The sequence below is a fragment of the Neomonachus schauinslandi genome, chromosome 2 (genome assembly GCF_002201575.2).
Source record: "Neomonachus schauinslandi chromosome 2, ASM220157v2, whole genome shotgun sequence".
Lineage (NCBI taxonomy): Eukaryota > Metazoa > Chordata > Mammalia > Carnivora > Phocidae > Neomonachus > Neomonachus schauinslandi.
In genome coordinates, this window is record NC_058404.1 from 170,724,186 (window position 1) to 170,740,293 (window position 16,108).

Below are 16,108 nucleotides of genomic sequence, written 5' to 3' on the forward strand. Positions count from 1 at the left end.
GCTCGGCAGGGAGTCTGCTTCTCCCTCTGACCCTAACCCCTCTCATGTGCTCTCTCTCATTCTCTCTCTCTCAAATAAATAAATAAAATCTTTTAAAAAAAAACTTTAAAAAATAAATAAAATTATTAAGATCAAACATTCAAAACTTCCTACCAAGGTAGGAGTACTGTGATTGGTGCTGTTAAAACCAGCCCTTAAAAAGTATTAGTCCATTGGGGAAAGTAGGTTTATACTAGAATAACACTGGAATGGATTTCCATTTATATGAAGAAACAATATTTGAGATTATCATATATAACTTACAAATTAAATGCCAGTTACTAGGATTGCATGCTAGGATTGTGCTAGGATTGCGTTTGTTTCTTTGGATAAAGAAATACTATGAATTTTGATCGTCAAGAAAAGTTTCGTGGAGAAGGTGACAGTTGGACTGGAATTTGAAGGCTCAGACTGTGGTAGACAAATAGGTGGTAACACATTCCAGACAAATAGCGGGGACAAAAACTGAGTGGCAGAAGCATGCTTGGTGTGTTTGAAGAAAATTAGTAGAACAGTTTTGCTAGAGCTAATGCATCATAAGAGAGTAGTTGAGAGAAAAAAAAGAGGAAGGTACCTCTTGAAATGGTTAAATTTCTTAAATGCCAAAGAAAGGAATTTGAGTTAAAAAAAAAAAACAACTCACATTTGTGCTGAGGAGTCTCGTGTCTAAGTCATAGTTTTGCGTGATTAACAAAGCTAACTGTTCAAGCAGTTAATTTTACACGTGAATACCACCTTTGTGGCTGATTTGTGGTCTTTTTGTCCTCCTTTCCAGACCAGATAGCATCTTTGGTTGAACAGTAATCTATTTCTAATTGATACTGTCTAAATAGATCTGTTAGTTGGTGAGAGTTACTCCTATGACACTAGGTGTGAAGACTGTGGCTGAGTAAAATTTTAAAAGAGTGGTTACTAGGGCGCCTGGGTGGCTCAGTTGGTTAAGCGACTGCCTTCGGCTCAGGTCATGATCCTGGAGTCCTGGGATCGAGTCCCGCATCGGGCTCCCTGCTCAGCGGGGAGTCTGCTTCTCCCTCTGACCCTCCCCCCTCTCATGTGCTCTCTCTCTCTCATTCTCTCTCTCAAATAAATAAATAAAATCTTAAAAAAAAAAAAAAGAGTGGTTACTAGAATTTTATGTACTAGACTATCATATGAATTGGATTTTTATCACATTTTTTCCAAAAAAAAATTTTTTTTTTAAGATTTTATTTATTTATTTGACAGAGACACAGCGAGAGAAGGAACACAAGCAGGGGGAGTGGGAGAGGGAGAAGCAGGATTCCCACCGAGCAGGGAGCCTGATGTGGGCCTCAATCCCAGGACCCCGGGATCATGACCTGAGCCGAAGGCAGACGCTTAACGACTGAGCCACCCAGGCGCCCCTCCAAAATTTTTTTCCAAAATTTTTTAGGATTTCTGTGTTAGGAATTTAAGTAAATGTTAATAAACTGATGCCAAATTGTTAAGTTTAATACTTGAAAATTAAACTTGTATTTAATTGGACATGTATAATTGTCCTATAATTTCAAATGTTTGAATATCCTTCATCTAGCCATTATAAAATAAGTAGAGGTAAATTTTTCATTACACAAAAAGAAAATCCTTGAATAAAAATGTTTAAGGACTGAGTCAGCATGTGTAAGAAGACTAGTTTGTTTTTGGCAGAAGTTTAGAAATGGTTTTCTTCTTGAAGCATATACCTAGTTTTGAAAAAAGTGGTAAAAATCATCAGGCAGTAATAAGATGAAATTGATTTTAGATCTCTTGGAAGTAATGTTATGTAATTTTGTCTATTATATTCATTTCTCGTCCTTTAGTTGATATTTTACCAGATTTTTTAGATTATAATACACTGTTTCACTTGTCCTTTATATTTTTCTATACATTTTTGTTTAGTATTCACTTAATGTTTTTTTTAACAGATGCTATTTTTTAGAGCAATTTTAGTTCTTAGCAAAATTAAGTAGAAAGTACACAATTCCCATCAACTTCCTGTCTCCCCTCTCCCTGCCACCATTACATCCAGCACCAGAGTAGTATGTTTGTTACATTCCGTGGACATTAACACATCATCATCACCCAAAGTCCATATTCTTTTTTTTTTTAAGAATTTATTTTTAGAGCAATTTTTGTTTCAGAACAAAATTGAAGGGAAGGTATAGAGATTTCCCATATACCTCCTTCCCCACACATGCATGGCCTCCCCCATTATCAGTATCACTCAACAGAATGGTACGTTTCTTACCAAAAATGAACCTATGTTGATACATAATCACCCAACGTCCATAGTTTACCTTAGGTTTATTCTTGGTGTTGCACATTCTTTGGGTCCAGGCAAATGTATATTGACATATATCCATCTTTATAATAACATTTAGAGTATTTTCAGTGCCCTAAAAGTTGTCTCTGCTCTGCCTATATATCCCTCCTCCCTTCCTATATATTTTTTACTGTGGAAAATCTCAAATGTTTATTATTTACGTATTACTTATATTTTTTATCTAAGTTGAATGTATTGTCCTCTTAATATTTCTAATTTTGACTTTTCTTATTTGGCCAAAGTGGAGCTTTAAGTGTTGGTTTTAAAAAGAAGATTTTAAATTTTGGACATACTCAGCATGCTTTAATCTAGATTAGTGGTTCTCAGATTTTTAGAGTTTTTAAATATCACCTGGTGCTTTTAAGAATTAGATACCCGATTAAAAAAAAAAAATTAGATACTTGGTAATCTCCCACCCCTCTATCCCCAATTTAGTAGTTTAGGAGTGGGCTCAGTTTTCTGCGTTTTTTCCCCTGCATTTTCAGTAAGCCCCTCTGGTATTCTTGATACAGAGAATATACACTGAGAACCCCAGAAACATGTTTTACTTTCCTTATTGCTAAATTTCATATTAACTATTCTCAAAAATTTCATCTAAAAAAGATTTTTTAAATTCGTTATAGGATTTTTACATTGTTTAAATTGTGCCCAGAAACAAACTTCCCTCCCTAATTATTTTAAACTTCGCTCTATCCTGAAGACATTTAAATTTATTTGGAAGGCATGCAACTATGTATACCATGACATCTTTTACATTATCCAATGGCAGTCTGTTATTTAGAACTCTATTAATCTACATTTTTTTTAGAGGGAGAGGAGGGGCAGAGGGAGAGAGAGAATCTTAAGCAGGCTCCATGCCCAGCACAGAGCCTGACATGGGGCTGAATCTCACAACCCTGAGATCGTGACCTGAGCCATCATAAGCCGAAATTAAGAGTTGGATGCTTAACCAACTGAGCTACCCAGGCGCCCCAATCTACATGTTTGTTATATGGTTTTACTAGTAGTTATACAAATTTAATTTAACAAAAATTATCCTCAAATGTAATTAGCTCACAGGGTCATTTGATGGGGTTATTTACTTATGAAAGCAGACATTCTGGGTTTCCAAATGAAATCTCATTCCATCCTAGTCTTCCTAATTTGAGCTGACAGCTGCAAATATAGCATGTTGGAGTTTTAAAATAATTCAAGTTAAATTGGTAGTCCATATATATTTTACTAATGAGAGTTGTACTTTTCCAAAATAGAAGGGTCAGGAAGCATTGAACTGTTATGCATTTTCAATAGTGTGTGGCATTCCAAAACTAATCATTCTTATTTACAAATGTGTTATGATTCTTTTTTTCCCCCTGTGGGCCTTCACTTTTGATTTTCATCAAAAGTGAAATGTTTATGTGGCTTTATTACTTATCACTTCACTTCAGTTATTTGCAAATTGTCAATGCTTGAAATATACGATGGTGATTAAATAAAGCATTTCAAATAGCAAATTGCCCTATCACTTAGTAAAAGGGCTGCTGATTTTTTTCCTTTTTCTGACTATTAAGTGTCTTTTGTGCATTTCTTTGTATATATCAGGTTTAGGGTTCTCTGAGTTTCTTAGATATATAGTTTATCTTTCCTTATTATTGAAAAATATTCAACCATTGTTTCTTCAAATATTTCTTCCCCATTTTTTTCTTTCCCTATTGCACCTCCAGTCTGTTTGATAATATTCAGCAGTTTGTTACAGCTTTTGTTTACATGCTGAAATTCCCCATTGTTAATGCGTGTGTCTGCCTTTTCTACTATATCTTTGAACATATTAATTTTAATTATTTTAAAGTACCTGTCTGATAGCTTAAGCATTTGGGCCATTTCTGGGTATGCTTCTGTTGACTTATTTATCTCTTGACAATGGGTCTGTCTCCCCTATTCCCCTCCTGTTTTTGATTGAATGCTGGACATTATAAAATAATAGACTGAGGTAAATAATAATTATGCACAGAAGTAAACATATCTCTTCTTTTGTCAGGTTGTTAGTGTGAGAGATTGAATAAATTCTTAACTGGTTGAACTGGATTTGCTATATTTTGCTTTTCGTGTGTGTATATGTGTGTATGAATACATCTATTCTGTCCATCTTTTTTTAAATGTATTTCAAGGTGAGTTGCATTCATCAGTATACTTTACCTCTAAACACTTTATCACGGATATCATTAATTTGAATTCACATTATAGTTTTTCTGTGTGGGAGGGTAATATATATAGCTTACTATTTGATGAGTTTTAACCAATGCTTATTCATGTATAACCCAAACTTTTTTTTTTTATTTAAGATTTTATTTATTTATTTGACAGAGAGAGACACAGCGAGAGAGGGAACACAAGCAGGGGGAGTGGGAGAGGGAGAAGCAGACTTCCCACCGAGCAGGGAGCCTGATGTGGGGCTCAATCCCAGGACCCTGAGATCATGACCTGAGCCGAAGGCAGACGCTTAACAACTGAGCCACTGAGGCACCCCTATAACCCAAACTCTTATCATGATATAGAACATTACCATCACCCCAGAAAGTTCCCTCATGTTCCCTTTAGGTAATCTCTGCCCCTCTACCACCCCCATGGTGGTAATTACACTTAAAATTTTTTAAACCTAGATTAGTTTTGCCTCTTCTAAAACTTCATAAACTAGAACTATACAGTATGTATTTACTCTTGTGAAGTCCTCTATCATACATCATAATGCTTTTGAGATTCATCCTTGTTGTTGCCTGTATCATTAGTTTGTACCTTTTCATGGCTCCATATTATTCCATTGTATGAATATCCCAATTTGTGTTACCATTCTTGTATTAATGGAAATTTGGACTGTTTATGCTTTAGGCTATTATGAAGGTGTTATACACATTCCTGTACAAGTCTTCTTTTGGACATATGCTTTTATTTATATTGGGTAAGTACCTAGGAGGGCAGTCATTGGATCATAAGATAGCTTATGTTTATTTTTTTTAAGATTTAAGATTTTAAAATCTTAAAAGAGCAAGAGAGAGAGTGAGAAAGAGAGTGAGAGCCGGAGTGGGTGAGGGGCAGAGGGAGAAGCAGCCTCCCTGCTGAGCAGGGAGCCTGATGTGGGGCTTGATCCTGGGACGCCAGGATCATGACCTGAGCTGAAGGCAGACGCTTAACTGATTGAGCCACCCAGGCACCCCAGGTTATGTTTAATTTAGGAGGCAACTGCTAGTCTTTTTCCCAGAGTGGTTGTACTATTTTACAGGTTCACCAGCAATGTATTTTAAAGGAATTTGTCCATTTCTTCTAAGTTTTTTATCCACATGAAGTAGATATTTATAATATTATCCTTTTAATGTCTATAGGATCTGTGGTATGTTTGGCAAGAGGTTTGTCAATTCTGTTACTCTTCAAAGATCTCACTTTTGGTTTTGCTCATTTTTTCAATTGCTTGTTTATTTTCTATTGATTTGTTCTTTTTTCTATTTCATATACAGAATTTTCTCAACCTCTGCACTCTTGACAGTTTAGACCAGGTAATTCTTTGTCTTGGAGGGCTGTCTTGTGCATTGTAGGATGTTTAGCAGCATCCTGCAAATGGACCCACTAGATGCCAGTTGCAGGCCCCTTCCTCCCAGTAATGACATCTAAAAATGTTTCCAGATACTGCCAAATGTCCCCTGGGGGGGCAAAACCACCTTGGTTGAGAACCACTGTCCTAACATAAGCTTTTTAAAGCTATGCATTTCTTTCAAAATACTTTTAATTGCATCTCACTAGTTTTGATGTTTTCATTACCATTTAGTTAGAAATGTTTTTTCATTTCTTTGTGATTTTTTTCTTTGACCTATGACTCCTTCAGAAATGTGTGATTTAATTTCCAAATACTTGAAGTATTTATAAATATCTGATTGTCAATGATTTCTAATTTAATCCTGTGATCAGAAAACATATTCTATAAGATTATAGTCTTTTGAAATCTGTTGAAATTTTTGTTTTTTTGGCTTAGCATATGGCCTCTCTTGGCAGGCATATCATGTGCACCTGGAAAGAATGTGTATTTGTTGGATGGACGCAGTGTTCTATAAGGTCATTTAGTGTCCATTTTGTCGGGATTGAGATTGTTACTCATCATCGAAGTCTTCACTGATTTTTAAAAGTTTTGACCTGGTTCTGTTGCTGAGAAAGAGTGATAAAATCTCTGTGATTGTGGAATTGTATATTTCTCCCTTAATTCTGTTGATTATTCTTTCATTTATTTTATAATTGTTGTAAGGCACATATCGTTGCATTTATGATTGTTACATCTTCCTAATAAGTTCTTGATGTCTAAACTCCATCCTTTTTATAGTTTTTGTCTGCATTATATATTTTTCCACATTTTTCTTTTAACCAGTGTGTCTTTATATTTAACATGCATCCAGCATATAGCTGGGTCATGCTTTTTAAGTTTTTAATACTGTTTTTATCCATTTTAGCAATTTTTGCATAAATTGGAGTAATCACATTTAATTGATGTGGTTGGATGTATATGTCTACCATTTTGTACTTTTTCTATTTGTCTCACCTGTTTGTTTTTCTCTTCTTTCCTGTCTTTTAATATGCTGTTTTTTAGAATTCCAGTTTAATTATCTATTGGCTTTATAGGCATACTTTTTTGTTCTGTGTGTCTATGTCTGGTTGCACAGAGATTGAAATACACATCTTTAATTTTTACAGTCTTAGACTTTCATTTTTATACTAATTCATGTAAAATGTAATCTTTTATCAATATGGGTCCATTTATCCCCCTCTCTTTATACCACAGATATATATATATATATATATATATTTTTTTTTTTTAAGGTTTTATTTATTTATTTATTTGACAGAGAGAAACACAGCGAGTGAGGGAACACAAGCAGGGGGCGTGGGAGAGGGAGAAGCAGGCCTCCCGCCGAGCAGGGAGCCCGATGCGGGGCTTGATCCCAGGACCCTGGGCTCATGACCTGAGCCGAAGGCAGACACTTAACGACTGAGCCACCCAGGCACCCCCACAGATATATTTATAAACCACACATTAAACAAAGTTGCAAGGGAAATAGTCTTTTATGTTTGTGCACTTTTACCATTTCTTGTTGTTTTTCATTCCCTCCCAAATATTGGATTTTCCACTTGATGATAATACCCTTCAGTTTGAGGAACCTCCCTTAAGTGTATATTTTAGTGAGGACTTGCTGAGGTAATTTTATGTAGTTTTTATTTGTTTGAAAATGACTAATTTACCTTCATTTTTGAAGGATATTACTTTTTGCATACAAAATTCTGGGTGGACAGTTCCAGTGCTTTAAAGATATTTTTCCACTCTCTTGTATTCTCTCTATAAACCATAGTGTAACATTCTGTTAATTTTTATATATGTATTTACACACAATCATAATCTAGATCAAGATGCAGAACACTTTTGGCACCCAGCAGGCTGACTTAGTTTCCTCCCCAGAGATAGACACTCTTCTGATCTCTATCAGAAGTTTTGCCACCAAACTTAGTACAAATAGAATCATGTAGTACATACTCATTTATGTCTGGCCATTTTACTAAAACATCCTTGTCTGAAATTCAACCTTATTGTTATGGGGTACAGTAATTCTTTTTCATTGTATGAATATACCAAAATTTATTTATCCATAATATTTTTTTTTAAGATTTTATTTATTTGACAGAGAGAGACACAGCGAGAGAGGGAACACAAGCAGGGGGAGTGGGAGAGGGAGAAGCAGGCTTCCCACCGAGCAGGGAGCCCGATGCGGGGCTCGATCCCAGGACCCTGGGATCATGACCTGAGCTGAAGGCAGGCTTTTAATGACTGAGCCACCCAGGCACCCCGACATTAATTGATTTTCAAGTGAAATATCAACCTTGTATTCCTGGCATAAATCCCACTTGATCATAATGTGTAATCCTTTTTATGTTGCTGAATTTTGTTTGTTGGTATTTTGTTGAAGATTTTTGCATCCATATTTTTTAAGAGATTGGTCTATAGTTTTCTTGTGATATGTTTGTCTAGTTTTGGAATTAGGTTAATATTGACCTCATAAAATGAGTTGGAAGTGTTTCATCATCTTTTATTTTTTGGTAGAGTTTGAGGAAAATTAGTATTAATTATTTAAATGTTCAGTAGAATTTAGCAGTAAAGCCATCTGGGCCTGGGCTTTTCTTTGTATTTTTGATTGCTAATTCAATCTCTTCATTTGTTATAGATTTATTCAGATTTCCTATTTTTTCTTGAGGTGTTTGTGTTTTTCTAGGAATTTATGCCTTTCATCTAAGTTGTCTAATTTATTAGCATACAGTTCTTCATAGTATTCCTTTATAATCCTTTTTATTTTGGTATGATCAATTGTAATATCCCCTCTTTCATTTTTAATTCCAGTCACTTGAGTCTTCTCTCTTTTTTCTTGGTCTGTCTAGCTAAAGGTTTGTCCATTTTGTTGATCTTTTCAAAGATCCAGCTTTTGATTTTCCCTTTCTGTAGCAGTCATCAAGTTCTTTTGGGCAGAAGTATTTTCTGGCAGCCTTTGCCCAGTTCAGCTTCCCTACCACTGTCTACCCTTCCCCACCATTCCCTTTTCATCTTGCCCCTAGCAAGAATTTCCCTGTACTTAATATTGCTTATCCCCTGGCTGTCACTGTGTGTACCATAATTAATTCCATCTGTTTTTTCCCACATATATATACTTGTCTGCTTAAATCTCGTTTTTCTTCTCCTTTCCAAATTTTAATCCACTTAACCCTAAGATAAGCCAGCTACTTTTCATTGCATTTTTTTTTTTTTTAAGATTTTTTTTTTGGTCAGAGAGCGCACGTGAGCGCACACACAGGCAGGGGGAGCGGCAGGCAGAGGGAGAAGCAGATTCCCTGTTGAGTGCGGAGCCCAGTGCGGGACTCGATCCCAGGACCCTTGGATCATGACCTGAGTCCAAGGCAGACATTTAACCAACTGAGCCACCCAGGTGTCCCCTCATTGCATTTTTGAATAGAAAGATCTTGAATAATGATTGATCATTTTAGGAGAAGGGCAAATAATCCACCTTTAGGAAAAGGAAAGCTAGAAAACTTGAAGTTAAATTAATATATTAATGGTATTCATTAAGCTGCCATCTCCTCCCATCTAAATTCTCTACTATAGTCTTCACCTAGCTACATTGTGAGAAAAATAGGCTTTTTGAGTTGGCTTGGGAACATAACCATGTAGTATTTATAGCACTATAACAATATAGTTTCTATAGTATACTGTATATGTAGGTATTTTATTTCTCTGTAGTCATTTTGGACAACCACTTGTCCTACTGTACTATACCATACTATACTATATATAATGTATAGGTTGAGTGGTAAGAAGGACATGAGAGTGATAAGCCACACTGCCTGGATTTGAATTTTTTTACTCTTGAGCAAGTTACTTAGCCTCAGTTTCCTCATCTGTTAAATGAGGAATTTAATAATAATGCCCTCCCATAAGTAATCATTGTATTAGAGGAGTTAATAGTACATTTAAATTATTTGAAATATGCCCGCACATAGCAAAAACTCAATAAATGATAGCTATTAGTACTATTACAGATACTTTACCTACAAAAATATGCTTTCATTGAGAATTTTTTCTATTATGAGGGTCAAACTGTAGGATAATTAATTGGTTTGTATAATGTTGCCTTCACTCATTTTATCCTTCAACCTCACTACCCCAAGAACATCTAAGATATGTTAAAACAAAAGTGAAAACCTCTTAAGCCTCAGTACAGGTGTGAACCTCTCAGGCTTTAAAGTTATTCATATTTTAGGACCTTATAAATTGCCCTTGAAGCTAAAATAGCTTCTGTGATGACTGTCTCTGTTACAGTCAGTATCCAGGTTATTTTTAGAACTCTGTTAGTACTGGATTACCTTAAAAGTGGAAACAAATGTCGTAAAACATTTCCTCTAGTTAAGAAACTTTTCAGGAGTCATTGAAAGTGTAGTTTTATAGTATATAAATTATTAAATGGCTTGGGACTAATAGAATGGGCCTTTAGAATAAATTTGGGTTTGGAGTTCAGGAAGAGGGTAGTGGTATGTGTAGCATCTAACTTTTCTATACCACTCAATTTAGGTATGAAATTATAACGTCTCGTTAAAGAATACGAACATCAACTAAATATTTTAGTAACAAAACAAATTTAATCTCTATTGGCTTGTTAGTAAAACGGCTTATTGAGTTTTTCCCCGGAGAATAACTTAATTTGTTGAAATTGAATGAAATAGCTATATTGATGCTTTGTTGTTGTTTGTTGTGGGGTTTTTTTCCCTCTTGCCCAGGTGCAGGGTTTCTTTCTTTTCTTCTTTTTTAATTAGAAATTATTCAACTTAAACTAAAAAAATAAACACTTCACCCATTTCTCCCACCCCTCACCCCCCACCCCCCACCTTTGATATTTTGTTTTTGTTTTGTTTTTTTTTAAGATCCCACATATAAGAGAGATAATACGGTATTTGTCTTTCTCTCGCTTATTTTACTTAGCATAAGGCCTCCGAGGTTCATCCATGTTGTTGAAAATGGCAAGATTTCACTCCTTTTTATAGCTGAATAATATTCTGGTGTGAGAGAGAATGTGTGTGTGTGTTTAAAAAACACAATTTCTTTATCCATTCTTCTATGGACACTTAAGTTGTTTCCATATCTTGGGTGTTGTAAATAATGCTGCAGTGAACATGAAGTTGTAGATACCTCTTAAAGTTAGTGTTTTTGTTTTCTTCAGGTAAATATCCAGAAGTGGAATTGCTGAATCATGGTAGTCCTATTTTTAATGTTTTGTTTTGTCTTAATATTAGCACTTAGTCTTGAAGTGTATATTGATTGCATAGTTATTGACAAATAAGAGATTAACATTCGCAGACTTGGTCCACCACTTAAGTCTAGAGCACGTCAAAAAGTATATTAGTACATTTCATTCCTTCAGGAAATAGGCAGTTCTGTCTTACTTTACAAGACCAGTGTAGAATATGTAAAACATGGCACCTAGCCCTTAGAGATCAAAATTTTGAGGATACATGATTTTTACATTAATAAGTACAGCAAGGTGACACTATAATATAATTGCTTTGTAATTGGTACTCTGTTTTCAGTTCAAAGGAGTCCGCGATCCATTCAGACTATGGTGGTCAAATGGGCTTCAAGAAGAGGAAGTAGAGGGGTATCTGGGTGGCTCCGTGGGATAAGCATCCAACTCTTGATTTTGGCTCAGGTCATGATCTAAGAGTCATGAGATTGAGCCCTGTGTGGGGCTCCATGCTGGGCGTAGAGCTTTCTTAAGATTTTCTCTCTCCCTCTGCCTCTCCTCCGCCCACTTGTGTGCGTGCTCTCTCTCCCTCTCTCCAAAATAAAAGAGGAAGTAGAATTTGGGCAGAAACTTTAAGTTAATTAATATTTTAATCAAGAGTGTATTTGGGGGCTGCCTGGGTGGCTGAGTCAGTTAAGCGTCTGCATTTGGCCCAGGTCATGATCCCAGGGTCCTGGGATTGAGTCATGCATCGTGCTCCCTGCTCAGCGGGGAGCCTGCTTCTCCCTCTCCCACGCCCCCTGCTTGTGCGCTCTCTATCTCTCGCTCTGTCAAATAAATACATAAAATCTTAAAAAAGTATTTTGAGTGAGGAGTATAGTTAGGGGTAGAAGCAGTTCTAGGGCATATTCATATATTTCTTCAGTAAGTGTTGCGCTCTGAGCTCTTTCTTTTTTCTGCGCAAAGCCTAAGATGCTTAGGATGGGACACCTGGATGGCTCTGTTGGTTAAGCATCCATCTCTTGGTTTCAGCTCAGGTCATGTTCTCATGGTGGTGAGATCAAGCCCAGGTCAGGCTTTGCACTCAGTGTGGAGTCTACTTCAGATTCTTTCCCCCTCTCCCCTCCACCCAAGCACTTGCATGTGTGCATGCTCTCTCTTTCTTTCTCAAATAAATAAAATTAAAAATAAAAAGATGCTTGAGGGCGCCTGGGTGGCTCAGTTGGTTAAGCGACTGCCTTCAGCTCAGGTCATGATCCTGGAGTCCCGGGATCGAGTCCCACATCGGGCTCCCTGCTCAGCAGGGGGTCTGCTTCTCCCTCTGCCCTCTTCCCTCTTGTGCTCTCTGTCTCTCATTCTCTCTCTCTCAAATAATAAAATCTTAAAAAAAAAAAAAAAAGATGCTTGGGATGTTTTTGGAAGATAATGAATATAGTTTGACTAGAGTGTAGATTGAAATCAATATAACATTTTATATTTACAAATTTATACATGTTTATATATACACATATATATTCATACATAAGAGTAAGATAAGAGTATAAATTATGATGCTTTAAATGTCAGAAGATATTGGTCAGTGGGAACCATTATTTGAATTGTGGTAACATTAAAATAGATGTTTTAAGAACAATTTAGAAGCATTGAGTTTGATTTTGAGAATTAAAGTAAAACAAGCTATGGTGTAAGAAGGAATGTTAGTTGTATAAACTGTATTCAGTATTAAGGTAACTCACTTTTGAGATACTCAGTCAGGGCTCTTAAGAATACTGTTTCTTGAAAGACATTTAAAATCTAGGTGCAATGAAAAGACATAATAATGTGATAAATTTGGTCAGTATGTCACTTGAACTTTGAGCATTAGGCCTAAAAGTTGCTCTAATCTGTTTAACTCCCAAATCAGAATGTGTATTAGATAGACTTTATTTTTGTAGTTCTAATGGTTTATGCATTAACTGTACTCCTGCCTCACCTGATTCTCTCAGGTTTCACCCCAAATGTATATTAGATAGAAGGATTTATGTTACGGGCCCTCTCCTCTCCCCACGATGGCATGTGCTCGTCCATTGATATCTGTGTACTCCGAAAAGGGGGAATCATGTGGCAAAAATGTTACATTGCCTGCTGTGTTCAAGGCTTCCATTCGATCTGATATCGTGAACTTTGTTCACACCAACTTGCGCAAAAACAACAGACAGCCATATGCTGTCAGTGAATTAGCAGGTCATCAAACCAGTGCTGAGTCTTGGGGTACTGGCAGAGCTGTGGCTTGAATTCCCAGAGTTTGAGGCAAAGGGACTCACCGTTCTGGCCAGGGTGCTTTTGGAAATATGTGTCATGGGGGCTGCATGTTTGCACCAACCAAAACCTGGCACTGTTGGCATCGTGCAGTGAACACAACACAGAAGTGATATGCCATCTGCTCTGCCCTGGCTGCCTCAGCCTTACTAGGACTGGTCATGGCTGAAGGTCATCGTATTGAGGAAATTCCTGATCTTCCTTTGGTGGTTGAAGATAAAGTTGAAGGCTACAAGAAGACCAAGGAGGCTCTTTACCTTCTTAAGAAACTTAAAGCCTGGACTGATACCAAAAAGGTCTATGCCTCTCCGCGAATGAGAGCTGGCAAGGGCAAAATGAGAAACCGTTGTATTCAGCTCAAGAGACTTCTACAATGAAGACAGCGGTATCATCAAGGCCTTCAGAAACATCCCTGGAATTACTTTACTTAATGTAAGCAAACTGAACATTTTGAAACTTGCTCCTGGTGGGCATGTGGGACATTTTTGCATTTGGACTGAAAGTGCTTTCCGCAAGTTGGACGATCTGTATGGCACTTGGCTTAAGGCTGCCTCCCTCAAGAGTAACTACAACCTTACCATGCATACTTAATACAGACCTTAGAAGAATCTTGAAAAGTCCAGAGATCCAAAGAGCCCTCCGAGCACCACGCAAGAAGATTCATCGCAGAATCCTGAAGAAGAATCCACTGAAGAACCTGATAATCATGTTGAAGCTAAACCCATATGCAAAGACCATGCACCGGAATACCATTCTTCACCAGGCCAAGAATCACAAACTCCAAATGGATAAGGCAGCAGCAGCCTTAGAAGCCAAATCAGATGAGAAGGGGGTTCCAGGCAAGAAGCCTGTGGTAGGGAAGAAAGGAAAGAAGGCTGTTGGTGTGAAAAAGCAGAAGAAACCTGTGGTGGGGAAAAAGGCTGCAGCTACCAAGAAACCAGCAGCTGACAAGAAGCCTGCAGAAAAGAAACCCACTGCGGAGAAGCCTGCTGCCTAAAAACTTAGGTTTATTCTATAAAAGTCAAATCATTTTGGACAGCTAATTTTGAATAAAGACCTGATCAAAGCCAGTGGAGAAAAGAAAAAAAAAAAGGATTTATGTTACAAGTAATTATATGAAAGTGGAAAGGAGTACATGCTAGCAAACAGCTCAGTACTCACTCTAATCTAGCAGTCCGTGTATACACTTAGTGAGTGAGCCACCATTTTGATATAAAAATCGTAAGTTTTATTTAACTCCCAAGCTCACATGTTTTCACCCCTGAAAGATGGATGTTTTTGTTGTTGTTTAAAAATTTAGTGTACATATAGAGATTGTCTGAACTAATGGTTTCATTCATAATTCAACAAATAGAGTGCTGTGTATCAGTATAGTTTTATAGATTCTGGACCACACAAATGAATACATTCTTATTGCCTTTGCAGAATTTAAAAGTCCTAGTGCAGAAAAGACAGAGAGTAATAAGTAAAATGAAAAAAAAAATAGGTTGTAAACTTAAAGCCCTGACATATGAGAGTTAAATGGTGTTCAGGAAAGTATTAGATTACTAATCTTGAGGTGCAGGTTTTAGTTTTTAGTCCTAGAACTGCCATTAATTCATTACATTTTTTTAGTTAATATCTCTAGGTCTGCATTTCTTCCTCTATATTATTCTTCCTCTCCCCTTCTCCCACTTCTTCCTCTCATTTTTAATGGAGTTGAAATTTTTGAAGTCCTTATATTATCTAAAAGATGATTGGATTAGTTGCTTTAAAGGAAATCTGAGATTCTTGTGGTACATGTAATATTATTTTTAAAGCTTTGTAACTTTTTATTAAATCATTCAAAACCAAAAATGGGCAAAATAGAATAATAAACTCCTGAAGCAAACCTCTCGAGCATTATATCATTTCATTATTATTTCAAAATGTATTCCTAAAATATAGAATATTTTTCAAAATCACATGATGGTTAGCACACTTAAAAATTTATTATTACTGTAATTAAAAATAGCTATTAACTGTTTTACTAAAAGCATATACGTATGTTATGGTGTGTCTCTTATGTTTGAAATATAGCTTACAAAAATACATAAACTGTAGTTGAATAAGTAACTATAAAGTGAACATGTGAATAAAGAAATAGTGTATCGGGGTGCCTGGTTGGCTCAGTCAGTTAAGTGTCCAACTCTTGCTATCAGCTCAGGTCTTGATCTTAGAGTCGTGAGTTCAGGTTCTGCATTGGGCTCGATGTTGGGCGTGGAGGCTACTTAAAAGAGAGAGGGAGGGAGCGAGGAAGAGAGAGAGGGGGAGAGAGAGAGAAAGAAAATATCAACACACCCAAACTTCTATAAGCAGTGGAATCAATGCAGTCTTCTTAGTTTGCTTATAATGTCATTGTCTATGTATGCATCTCTAAAAATATAGTTTGGTTTTTTTTCTGGTTTTAGTTTTTGAATTTTATGTGAATGGAATCACATCATATGATTCCTTGTGATATACATCTTATTCAGTATTATGTTTGAGCTTCATCCATGTTATTACTTATATCTGTTTTTCAATTATTTTTATTGCTGAATAGTACTCTGTTGTACTACTTATCCAGTCTTCTGTTGACATTTGATTTCTAGTTTTTTTTTTGGCATTTACGAACAACATTGCTGTGAATATACTTGTATACGTA

The 16,108-nt window shown here is 36.3% G+C and overlaps 1 protein-coding gene and 1 pseudogene across 4 annotated transcripts in view; both read left to right on the forward strand.

The window, feature by feature from the left end:
- PDS5A (PDS5 cohesin associated factor A) overlaps nucleotides 1–16,108 on the forward strand; it is a 133,020-nt gene that overhangs the window by 15,578 nt on the left and 101,334 nt on the right. The window lies entirely within an intron of this gene.
- LOC110590758 lies at nucleotides 13,197–14,520 on the forward strand (annotated as a pseudogene). Its single transcript, XR_002480972.2, has one exon. The product of XR_002480972.2 is annotated as a 60S ribosomal protein L4-like (transcript).